The sequence below is a fragment of the Neopelma chrysocephalum genome, unplaced genomic scaffold (genome assembly GCF_003984885.1).
Source record: "Neopelma chrysocephalum unplaced genomic scaffold, ASM398488v2 Primary Assembly neopelma1_76, whole genome shotgun sequence".
Lineage (NCBI taxonomy): Eukaryota > Metazoa > Chordata > Aves > Passeriformes > Pipridae > Neopelma > Neopelma chrysocephalum.
In genome coordinates, this window is record NW_020897737.1 from 6,715,282 (window position 1) to 6,728,642 (window position 13,361).

The following is a 13,361-nucleotide window of genomic DNA, read 5'->3' on the forward strand; positions in this document are numbered from 1 at the left end:
TGCAAAACTTTCAAATTCCATGGAGAGTCAGCACAAAGACCCAGTTAGCCCAGAGTTTCATCTCTAAGAACGACTAGTAGAAGAAACCTAAGCTAAGGGTGAAAAAAGCAAGTGAAGCAGACTGAGATCTTTCTCTGGTGTGTCCTTCCACCTTGGCTGCACATAGTTTAGGCATTTTCTATCTGGGAAGTTATAATCAGATTATTGTTTAATACAAAAGAGAGGCCTCTCCAACAAGAATGTACTTAATCTTTCATAACTGATTTATACTTTGGCCTTCAAGACATCCTGAGGCAATGAATGAATTATACAATTTACTTATTTGTTATGCATCTCTTTTGAACATGTCACATCATAATTTACTGGCTGCCTCCTCATTCTTGTGTACTGAAGACATTGGTCTTTACACTACTTGTAACTTTAGAGATCTCACGTGTATTTCCCTTTGTATCACCTTTTGCAAACCAAATAGTCTTATTCTGTTCAGTATTCCTCCACATCTCTAAGCAAACACGTTCTATTTGACTATTCCCTTGCTAATTACTTTGTTTAATACTAATTACTAATTATGGCTTTTTTTGAGACTGGGCAACCTAATTATGTGTATATTCATATTCAAGAACAAAGTTCACTATGGACTAATACAGTGGCATCATGTTTCTTTTTAGTTTTGTTTTCATTTCTTGTCCCAATCCTTCTTTATGTTTTGATTGTTTTTTGAAGATTATATAACATTAAGCTGACATTTTTGAAAAAGTTTTATAGTGATATTGATAGTTTCCTTTATGAGTACTAGAAGATTTTTGTGAAACCAAAAACATTTTAAACAATGGTAGCAATAATTTTTTAACACCCTTAAATGTTAAAACATCTCATACATACTAAAATAAAAAAATATTAACTATAAATTGAATATTTTACAACTTGTTACTACTCTATTGTGTCTTTTTCTACTAATTCTCGTCCTACTGAATTGTCTGCTCTTACCAATGATGACAAGATTCATCATATTGAGTTTGAAAATATTTTTTCTCTATGCTGTATGCTGTTAGTGGGCTGATTCTGAACATTTTTGTCAGGGCTGAGTTGCTATAGCTTTACATTTAATGTACTATATATAATTTCCAATTATTGGGCTATGATTTTCATATTAGAAAGAAGGTTTCTTTATCTCAGAATCAAGCTAGCCTGTTTTTAAAGATCTGATGGGTTCTTTCACCAAGGATGCAACATTATGTTTTTAGACAGCATCCCTTGCACCACCTAACATTTTTTACCCTTTTAGGTGTATTTTATTTTAATTCTTTTTAGTTAACTTCCATGTTTTTGAGGTATTGCCCCTCTTTACAGCAAACTAATACTTCAGTAAGAGAAAGTAAGGTTGTTTTGATATCTTTTTGGAGGGATCCAGGGAGATTGGCTTCAGGAATTTGAATACTTCACAGTGATTATTATACAGTGGCACTTAAATAATTGGCTCTTGAACTTGGTTTTGTGCACTGCTCAAAAGTAAAGAGCTGCTTCTCTTCTTGCGAGTTCTCTGCTCATATGCAGGCCGTACCTGCATGTAGAAGTTTAGATTTCCCCATGTCATTCAAATAGCAAATTGAAGCTACAAAACATATTGACTGTAGATAATTCCAGCAACTTATATTAGTAACTAGGACAAACCTTTGCAGCTGCTAAATTGGGTTCATTGGTAAGCACAAAGTCAAGTGCCTCTGTATGCACATGTATGTGTATAGGAGGGAGACAAAATCAGCAACACTGAAAAACAAACATTTCCTAGGTTAATGAATTCTGACATTTATAGTTTTATTGTAATTGACTCATGAGGTCTGTGAGGTAGAAAATTCACACAGCTTTGATTTTAGTAATCTCTTATTCTGCTTCATAACTTTCCAAGGGATATTTTTACTCAGGAACATTAGACCAGTTAAATTTTAGTTTGTTCCTGTCAAAGTGGTTTACATCTACACAGGCAGTTTCTGGATTTGATTTTGGTTTTGTCAGTCACACTCTTTGATGTATGAAAGTTTAGTACTTCATGTACTTCAGGGTGAAAGTAGCTGTACTTCTTTGGGAACTCTCTCATATGGAGCTGCATCTGAGTGAACACCTTACCACAGTGCTCCTGGCAGTCCCATCACTACACTGACCTGCATGACTTCACATTTTGTCTGTCTGCACCAAGGCTGCAGAAGTCATTTCAGCAAGGGATCATTTCAACAGACGACCCTGCAGTCAAAGGAACAAAATATGTATTACGCACCCATTAATTACATGATGACCACCTGAACCCCGTTCATGCAAACAGTCCCAATATCACATCTCAGAGTGAGGATGGGCAGGTGCTGATAGATGTCCAGAACTGCCTAACAACGATATTTATAAAATTGTGTATAATATCCACATTGGATGGATTGGATGGGGCTGCTGGGGAAAGTCCCTGCCACCCAGCCCTGCCCTGCCAGCCATGGCCTGCCTACAGGTGGGTAGGAGGCCTTGGAAAAATCCCTTGTCTCCTGAGAAAACCTTTCAGTGACAGAAGGGTTCAGTGGCCAGAATGGGCTGGGAAGGAGGTGCTGGGTAGCATCCCAGGCAGGGGAGCAGCACAGTGAGGACGGAGCAGCAGCCCATGGGAGTTGCTCTCCTGGCACATTTTCTAGCTTGTGGCAATTTTTAGAATGAAAAAAAAAGAAAACATTAATAGAAAACTAAAAGCCAATTTTGCACAAAGCAGCTGGATGACTCAACAAAGTTTTGCTTGTCCTCTTGCTTTTTCCAGTAGGGTTAGTTTTGTTTTGTTTTTTTTTTTCGTTGGTTGGTTGGTTGGTTGGTTGGTTGGGGTATTTTTGCAGTTCAGATCACATCTGTCTCTTAATTTCTAACACTTTTCATATTCATGATTGGCATTTTCTCATGATGAAAAGTGAAAACCCCTGAATTGCCAGCTGTCAGAATTCAGGAGGTGCATTACATGAGTATTGTTTTTGCTTGTCACCAGCCCTGCCCTTTTCACCTACTGCTCCAGCTCTGGCCACTGTTGGGGCACATCACTGGCTGAGAGGGATTACTCTGATAACTTGGGTCAATCATTCTTATGTAACTCTTTTTCCAAATAATACTTATATTTAAAATCTCCAATTTATTATCTTTGATTGGACAAGAGTAGTGCAAGATCTGCTGTAACATCTTTTGAAGTAATAGGAGCCTTTCTATTGACTTTATAGGAATTAGATGAGATTTATATTGCTGAAGACTCTAAAAGTAAACAGACCCTCAAAGGAAAATAATCCCCTATTACTGCCTTCTGTTAGTCTTTTAGGGAAAAAGAAAGAAAGAAAAAAAAAAGGCAACTCTTAACTGAAACATATAGATTTTTTTTAATGCATGAGTGCACCCTACCATTTTAGATTTCCTATCTTGTGATAGATAACTGTTTAATTAAATAGATGAGGTATATGTTCTAAGCAGCTTATGGATGGGTATTATCTTTATTTGAGATACTCTAATTTAGAGAGACTAGGGGAACAGCAAGTAACCATTTATTCTATAAAATTAAAAATGGGTAAGAGATGAGCATTTAATTATCTTGAGATTATCCTTTGCTAAATTAGGTTAAAACAGTAAGTTGCAGGACAACAAAGATAATTTTTTATATGTATGTATATATATATATATACATATTATATATATAATTCCATCTTCTTTAAACATTAAGAATCAATGAAATGCATGTGTTGAAGGAACGGCTTTCTGAATGAAAGTACCCTCCCACTCAAGTAGTAACAAGACATTTAGCTTTCATGCAGTGTCACTTTTCATCCACAGGTGCCGTAGTGCTTTGCTCAGGCCACCTACAACTGATGACTACCCGACACGGAAGGCTTGTCTGGGCTGCTCAGAGAGACAGCAAGGCCCTGGCAGAGCTGTGCACCAAATAGCCTGAGCTGTCTGACATGCTCTGCACAAAGCTGCTGAATTAGTCACACAAGGATGGTACCAACAAGAAAAGCATGGTAAAACTGTGGCATTTGGGACAACACAGCTCAGCAATGAGTACAGCGTGCTTATACTCATGAGAAGGTATGTGTGGTTCAGGAAAAGAAAAACATAACTGCAATTAAGACTATAAACAAGACTTTTTGTGATTAAACCTCTTCGTTATGAGATGAGTATTATTCCATGACTAGACATGTACTCTTTAGAGTCAGGCTCCTTTGTAAAGGAAATTGCTTTTGAAATTTTCACATGACATAGAATTAGGGATTATTCTTTTTAAAACATATGCTTTCTTGAACACTTTTGTCTTGACTGAATAAAAATATGTAATATGTAACGTACATTATATAAAGCACACAAAATAAATGAAATATAAGTACATATAAAGTAAAATGTATAAAATTAAAAATATAAAATATACAAATTTAAAATATACAAAAGAATTCAAGGACAACAGAGAAGTTAATCACACAGCAGATTTCAGCTTCTACCTTGTTCTCTCTGAAGCATTCCAGACCACTTAGTCATGTCAGAAGTGGACAAAAAGGGAAGCATTTTGTAATAAAATCAATGAAATTGTGTTTTGAAAAAGGGAAAAGAAAAGAAAGAAAGAAATAAAATGCTGACCTTTTTCTTTACTGAAACTGTTTAGTAATTGGATTGAGAATGCTGTTTACAGGGTTACGAGGTTCAGATGTAGATTTTTACAGGAGCAGGGCTTCTTTTTGGTATTTTTAGTGTAAGAATATTTCAGAAATTTTGATTTCATTACTTTTTTAATCTAAAAAATTATGCTTGTTTTGCATGCTGTTAGTATTATATCATGTCATACTTCTATTGTATATGCAAACTCAGGAAGAGAATGTGCAAGTGCTGATGTTTTACTGTGGTACTTGATCTGTTTCTTCCATAGCATTTGTTAAAAAGTGGGGAATAAATACACAAACGGAAAACTATTTACTACCTAAATCCACAGGTAGATGGCAAAAGACCTGCCAGTCTTTGGACCTTCTGGACAGACTTGCCAGCAGGGTAAGCATGAGGCTATGAGGTTTTGAAGGATACCTTGCAGCTAAGGGGTGGTATCAGCTCTTGGCTGGTGCCCATTCAAGTAGAATGGATTTACTAACAAAAAGCATTGTGCACGATGTTAGCATTCTTCAGAGCTACATGCTCTGTCAGGCCTTTCATTTTAAATATGTATTACTTTTAGAAAAGAAAGTTTACTTTGACTGCACTGTTTCACTTTCCTTAAAACACATTAAATGCAATGATCCTTTTAAAGACACTTACTGAAGTATAGATGAAGATGTGGTTTGTGCCTCTTCCTTATCTCAAGGGATATAATGCCTCAAGATCACACACATAGTACAGGTACAAGATATACTACTCATTCATATTAAACTATTCAGCATGCATTGAATGTCATGGAATTAAAACAATGTTTACAACACCACAAGATTTTGCTTTTCTCTTTGGTGACATATCTTGAAAACACTCAAGTCATGATGAGGACAAAGGAGATCTCCTTCTGTATTATACAAACCCTAGTTATTAATGTGAGGATGAAGCCAATTAGAGATTAGGTATATGGCTGAGAAAAAAATTAAATCTAAAACTTCTTATACTTGCATTCATACAACTGCATTGCTATTCATAACAATTCCATAACTGAGAAATGAACTGAATCCAGTTTCTTTAACCCAGGGACAAATTTAACTCAAAAATGCAGGTGGTTTGTATTCTGCACGTGTGAATGGTCTACAGCTTTTCTATGTTATTAGTCTAGTTTCAGCCATTTTAGCAATTCCTTTGTATTTTGTTCACAGCTTTTGGCTTCTACCCTTTTTCATTTTCCCTTTCTCCTGCCAGACCCTTAATCAGCTTCTCTGGGAATTTATATAGTTCCCATGACTGCTGTATAAGAACACCTAAAAAACATTAATGCCTTTTTATCTTCACTGCACCCTTATTCATAAGAACAGTGTTAATTCACACTACATAGTGAAGGAACAAAAGGACAGAGAGATTAAATAACTTGGTTATCAGCGGAAGAGAAATCTGTAAAGCACCAGGAACTGAAAGCAAATATGCCTTAGTGTTTGCCCCAAGTACCTCCTTCCTACTCTCTGCCCACTGCAGAGCACGAACAGCCTCAAGCATTTGTTGCTCTGTCCAGGCACGAAGAACACTCTTGAAGTCCCATAGTGGAGGTGCCTGTGCTGCAAGTCTGTTGTAGCACCTCCATGGTGAGAAAGCAGCTCTCTCAAAGGATAATGTTGAGAATCAAAGTTGGGAGCCCCTCTCTCTTTCCCTTCCTCTCACTCTGTCAAACAGCTAGGATGCTTGGGTGTCTAAATCAAGCACCCAAACTAGCTCTCTAAAGTAGATGGTATGAGTCATTTAGCTAACTTAAAATGCCCTGTACTGATCCACAAAGAGAATCCCATGAAGTTTTTCATGCCTCTTTAATTGCCCACGCATATGGATCACTCATCATAGTAGTACCTGAATGGCTGGTTTAACCAGTCACATTAATTTTTGTGTTTTAACACTGAATTTTGACTACTGGTTGCTGCATTCATTTCTAGTTTCTTCTATTTTTTGTCCAACATGAAGAATGTCATTATATTATCATAGGGAGAGGTGGGGTGGGGTGTGAGCAAGTTTCACAAATTCTGCAACAGCTCCCACCTCTCCTGCAACCAACTGACTCTGCATGGCACTTTATCTGCCTATCGATAATCCTTTATCATGTTCTGTAATAAAATCACACTCTCCCACGTGCTGCTTTTTCTTTTCTCTCTCCTCTTGTTAAGATATTGGGGGTTTAACAACTGGTGCAGTTTGGATTCTTCTCTGTGGCCCTAAAAGGAAGCCACGATGGATTAAGAGGTAACTGAATGTTGCCTGGTCGTTTTGTCTCCCTGTTTTGGAGAATGCCATTTACATAGACATAAATATGTACAGTTACTTATCTGTTTATCTCACATTGCACAGATATTTCCTGCTTTTCCACACTCCCGCCCCATACAACAGGTTGTAAGAGTAGAAAATGCCTCCGACCCAACCATGTACCTACTAACAGGCAACTCTGTGTCTCTCTTCCCTGTGAGTGTGCACCTGCAAGACTAATGCCATGGAAGAGGGGTGCCTACTTCCTTGCACCTTTGTGCAGAAATGGGATCAAATTTATTGGGGGGAGCGTCAGAATTTGAGAGTTATGTTTTATAGAACATTTGTTTAGTGTAATAAACATCTGCAAATGACTATTTATTTCATGAAGTAATTAACATTCCTAATTAGATGCACCTTGCAGCTGCTGTTAATCTTAATTGGCAATAATGCAGTTACATTTTGATACATATCTTCGGAAGAGTTACAGAAGACAAGGGGGAAAAAAACCCGACAAAAATCTGAAGGGAAGGAAATAAAACTGTTCCCACACAGTTCAGAGAGTTCGCACAAAGAAGATCCCATGGCAACAGCGAGGCCCACAGTTTGCCTTATAAAAATCCAAGAATAGATAATGTATCATCTCTCCTAAAACACTTCGCTTCGGAAACCGGAGGGGAAGGTGGGGAGAAAAATAAAATAAAGCACAAGAGGAGAAGAGAAGAAGGGTGACCCCCGCGCGTGTCGCGTTCATCCTCCCGTGCCCCTGCCCTGCCCCAGCCCCGTCCCGGGCGGGCGCGGAGCGCTGCGGGCAGAGGCGGCGCGGGAGGCGGGCGGCGCCGGGGCGGAGGGAGGGAGGCCCCACCACCCAGGAGTTTCTCCAGGATCCCTTCCGAAGGGCCCTCCCCTCCCGGCTCCCCCCAGTACGATCCCTCCTCCGGAGCCGTCGCGGAGCGGCGAGTGCGGCGCTGTCCATCGGGGGGCAGTGCCGGCCCCTTCCTGCCGGCCCGGCGGAGGGCGCGTTGTGCCGAGCGAGCCAGCCCGTCTCGTAGGAACACAGGGATCGTCTATGCACTGCAGTTTCTCTCGCCTCTCTCTCTCTCTCTCTCTCTCTCCCTCCCTCCCTCTCTTCCTCTGCTCCCGAGGATATTTTGGGTGGATTGTGGTTATCAATCAAGACCTCCTCTTCTTTGCTGATCACTTGTCATTTTCACCGGGGATTAGTATCGTTCGGGGCAAGCGGACAACTAAAATTTTTTTTTTCCTTTCTTCTTTTCCACGTCTGGAGAATTCCCCCCCTCCCAAAACCTCCCTCCCCCCCCCCCCCCCCCGTTTTTTTTTTGGTGGTGTGGGGGTTTTTTGGTTTTGGTTGTTTTTTTTTTTTTTTTTGCGCTGTGGTGCGAGTGCTAGGACCCGGCAAGCACACTCCCCCCGGCCCCCCCCGCAGCGCTTTCCCAGCACCAGGAAACCCCTCCGGACCGTCGCTCGCCGGATACTTGTGCGGGAAGCCGGGATCTGGCCCTCGGCGGCGCGCTGGGCGCGGAGCTGCCCGCGGGCGGCGCGGGGGCCCCCAGGCCGGCCGCCCCCTTCCCCCCTCCCCCCCCCAGCCGCACCTGGATGGTACCTCCCGCCGGCGACGCGGGCACTTTCTGAACTAGGAAGGAAGGGGCGACTCGGGGGGGGGCGGGGGGGGGCCGCCGAAGTCTATATGGAATTACCTGCGCCCGCGGCGGAGCTGGCAGCGGTGGATGGATGGGCGCCGCGTCCGCGGCACTCGCGGCCAGCTCAGCCCCAGGAGTAAACACGGGGCTTCTCCGGCCGAGTGCGCAGTGTGGTGACCGGCACTCGCCTCGCTGACTGATCGCACCGGAGGGATATTTCGGGAGACTCCTGTGGGTAAGGTCATTTTATCCAGGCAAAAGCCCGGCATTGCTAAACTTGGTGGCGGGTGACTGAAATGGGCACTTTCGGGATTGCTGCATTACCCTGATGCGAGGGGGCTCCAGTCGCTATTGGTAGTTAAGTAGAATAACTGCAGTAGTTCTTCTGGTGAGTGCTTTCTGCGATAAATAAAAAAAAAATAATTAAAAATCTCCTCCCTTCTTCATGCACCCTCTGGATTTGAGGGAGTACTGTAAAAGCAAGGAGTCTTTCATTTTCCCTATTATTCATTTTTTTAAAAATCTTCTCTATTGTAATGTATTTGACTGAAAAGGGTATGTGGTAATGAAGAAGCTCTCCGTGATGGAATCTAATTAATATGAGCTTGGAGCCCATCCGCTGGTTAAATAAATGTTTCCAACTCTGTGCAGCGTTCTGCTGCATTTCATAGCTGCAATGGAGGTAGAGAAATCCTGCTCTTCAAGTTGTTAAACTTTAAGGTGGTGATCCTTATTGATCGTGGTACAGTGCACTGGTGCTAAAGGGGTTAAATGCCACTGGTAATTTGGGATTGCAACTGTTCCTGCAAGGAAATTATTAACTGAGGGACAGTAAGGACAAAACCCCCCTCAGCTTGATAGTAGAGAAATACCGTAAATGTCACTAGCCTGAAAATCTCTCATCCAGCTGCTCTTACAAAATATTTTTTTCACCCAATAACTTACCTACTGAAAGCTCAGACCACGTGTATGGGAGTTGGAAGATGTGCAAACAGAGATGCTATCTTCGGTATTTCGTATATACATGCATCTGGCTGAGGGACTGTGTGGGAATTCATTCCTGTTACTTGTGGTGTGAAGCGAGACAGGGGAAAAAAAGGAAAGAAAAGATCATCTTCTTAGGAACAGAAGTGAGCAAGGGAACCGCTTCAACCTTTAAAGATTTAAAGGAATCCGAGCAATGCACATAGGTAATCTTTCTCCGCTAAATCAGTTCTGATAAGAAGGAATGGGGGAAGGTTAAGGAATCGATAGTGATGACGTTGTGCAGTGCAATGCACTGCAATGCTAAAGTTACACGGTGTGTGTGAAAATATGTACCCTTATGTACTGCTGGTGGGTTCATGCATAATGGATGGAAGAAGATATGCAGATCTGTCTGTAGGAAGATGGATGTGTTTGTGCAAAGACGGCGATTATGTAACTTGATTACATCAGTGGCATCAGTCGCCGATAGTGGAATAATATGCTCCTATAGCGTATCGATCACTTGGGTTAACTTTGTGGCGCTCCCGGCAGCGGGGGATGGAGACCTGGGCAGAGGAGGGGAGATCCTTTCTCAGCTCCTGACAAGGGGTTTGCCTCTTGCAGGCTGCCTTTTGCATCAGCGTGCTGCTGGCGGAGTTTCCCCGGGACAGGGAGTTCACGGAGGAGGAGGAGGAGGATGCTGAGGCGCTGGTTCAGCCACACCCGGGGAGAGGGCTCCCGAAGAGCCCCTGCAAGGCTGCACAATGGTCCCATTGAGCAGCCCCGGCTGCGCGCTCCTCGGCAAGGTCACACCGCAACCTGGAACTTCGGTGCATGGCAACAGCTAAGCGAAGGAGGAACAAAGCCGAAATTAAAATTGATTCTCCTCCTCCCCCCTCGCCGTCGCCTACCTCCAAGCACGTCGTTCTGCTGACCCCTCTTCCAGTGCTCAAGGCAGCGCTGGTGCCGCTTCGCCCCGAGTGTGAGCGCCCAGCATAGACAGCGTTGTCTCTCTCTCCGGGTGTGCAGTGACTGCCTCACAGCTTTGGCAGGGTGCTGCTTCAGCGTGTTAGAATACAGCGTGACTGACTTTAGGAAAAAGTATTGTCAGATACAACAGTCTAATATACCTGTTAGATTTACAGGAAACTAAAAGGTGGTCCATTAGCACATCTCAAGCATCTCAGAAGTAAGGAGGTGAAGAGCAAAGGTGTAACAGGAGCCCCATCTGTTTAACTCTGATAGACTTTTTTAGCAAATTGTCCACAAAGATAGTAGTATCAAGATATGCCTTAATACCTGTTTTAGAATCCTGAATCACTTTTCCTATCTGTTCAGGGGGAGGAGGAGGAAGAGCACTCCTTGAAGACAGATAAGCTCACAAAGGCACTGCTGAGGCCCCATACCTCTAACAGATGCATTTTCTGAAAAATGTAAGCCTGATGAAATCTTAACTCAGCTGAAATGAGTGATCTTATCATCACTGACCTATGCCCTTCCCCACTTCACTCTGAATCCATTCTAACAAAATGCCACTAAAATACTTTTCAGTTAAGAAGAGGTGAGAGCAGAGTGAGTTTTACATCTCTTGATAAACATGATCTTCACATACCTACTAGATTTAATGCACTTTCAAACTCATGGTAATTTTACCCTACAGCTAGCCTGAAAAATAATTTTCTCTGCTTCCCTGGAAACATCAGTATTTTAAAGTTGGTTCACCATTAGTTCATGACTATTTTCATATTTCTGGAGGATAAGTCTGGGTAAGCACTAATAAATCCTGCTAATGTAGTTTAGAGTTTGACATTCATAGAGTATACTGAGTAAATTGGAAAAAAAAAAGAATGTGAAGTTAACTCTGTTTCCATCCTTCAGGGGTCAGAATAACACTATGGCAACTCCTATGCATTGCTACAGCTCTTATGATTTTTAGACATGTCCATGGCATATCTGTTCCGCCACACATAATTACAGGCATGCTCTTTCTATTGATTCCTTAAAAGACCCCTTGTGACACACAGGCTACATATCTGTACCACCCATCTTAAAGGAAAGCACATTTGTCTACAGAAGGTGTTATAAAACTGGTGGTGTAAAAGAGTAGGCATTGACAGTGTGGGAATGTATCACATGGTACATGTAAAGTGCCATGCAGCATACAAGGATTTGCAAATTCAGGATAATAGAGAATAGTAAGAAACTAAATTTTATTTATAGATTAATTTTATTGTTGTTGTTAGCAATACCTGCTCGGTAAAAATAGAGGGTTTCAGCTCCTATCCAATATCTGTTCAGTTTGCACCAGATGTCGCTTCTTTGAGAGGAAACTTTCATTGCTGAAGTAAAGCTGTAAATCACTCGGACAAATGCAGAGAAAATGTGAAGAGAAATATTTATCTAAAACATTCCCAGGCTCCAAATCTCAGACCACTGAAAGCAGTGAGAGTTTTGCCACCCACTCCTTGCTGTCGCTGGAGAGCTGGCTTTTAAACAGCAGTGCATGAAGAATAATCTCAGTGCCTCCCTCTGAAAGAGCAGGCTTCTGACTGTCATTATCACTGAAGACAGTAGACTTGTTTTACTGCTGATAGGAAAATCTGAAACATACAGGGCAGATCTTAATGAAGCTTTTTTACTATTCGGTGCTGTTCTTGTAATGTATTCAGAGTACTTTCTGTGGCTATTATGTTGAACCCATGTATTAGAAAACAAACAAACAAAAAAAAGGATAACTGACTGAGGTTTTCCTTCAGTGTATTTGCACTTACAGAGAAGCATTTGGATATACTTCTGTGTTTCATAACAGCTGTGATCTTTAGCGGCTGGGAATCTTTATATTTTTATAGTGCACACTACGTGATAATATATGGCAATTGAAACATCCAAGCTCTGATTAATATCATTAAAAGCTAGCAACTTATCTAGTGGTGCTGAAATTGTAAAGTTTAATTATAGAGACACCTTTGCACAGCTATAGGTAAGGTTGTGTCAGCATTTCTATTATAAACCTCTATCTTGTTTCCATCCATTGTGTCAGGGGTCCATGAAATAAGAAGAACCCACAGTAGAGACCATAATGGCTATTTTAGGTTACGGTCATGGCCTGTCAGGTTAGTAATTCATATATTTCTTTAAGTCTTTATGTGAATGTCTACAGCAGCACCAAAGCAGCCATTATGCTCTATCAGTTCAAGTGTATACTTCTTTTTTTTTTAAATGTAATTAAATATGAGGTGATGGACCACAGTGACTCAGGGGATCATTTAATGTGTCATTTTTTTATGCACTTTCATATTGTTTTCATACTCCTAAAACAAAACCAGATAAAATGCAGCAATGAATTCTACCCATGACAGCTTAAAATTAATGCACAGTTAGGTGAAAGCTCTTTTGAGGGGCGGGGAGGAAGGAGGGTAAAATGAAGATGAAAGCTTGTGGGTTTTTAATGTTAATATTCCAGCTTTGCATATTCCCCTGAGGTAGTCACATATGGAACTCCATCCTGCAGAAAGGGAAAATCCTATGATATTTGCCAAAGCTCTGTAGGACCAGGGCAAGGAAATCAGGTAGTGCTGGTTCTCTGTTTTAACACTGAGTACTCCATTTTTCTAGGTCTCACTGTACCTGTGTGTTATAGGCACTCCTAGGTCATTTCATGGTGTTATACAGCACACTATTTATACCTCAATAACCAGGTCTGAATAAATGAACCAAGGGTATCAGTCTTACTGCTTCATGTTCTTAGAAATTTCATGTTTATAAGAACAGCACACAAACGTACAGTAATCCTTCAATGGTTGTAGCATCAACTGCAGCAGTTACAAAGATTCT

General features: G+C 41.3%; 1 protein-coding gene across 1 annotated transcript in view; it reads left to right on the top strand.

Moving 5' to 3' along the window:
* The first annotated feature begins 8,437 nt into the window (after positions 1–8,437).
* IL1RAPL1 (interleukin 1 receptor accessory protein like 1) overlaps positions 8,438–13,361 on the top strand; it is a 693,820-nt gene continuing 688,896 nt past the window's right edge. The window contains exon 1 of the mRNA XM_027688869.1: positions 8,438–8,796. The gene's annotated coding sequence lies outside the window, so the exon portion shown is untranslated. The remainder of the gene's footprint in view (positions 8,797–13,361) is intronic.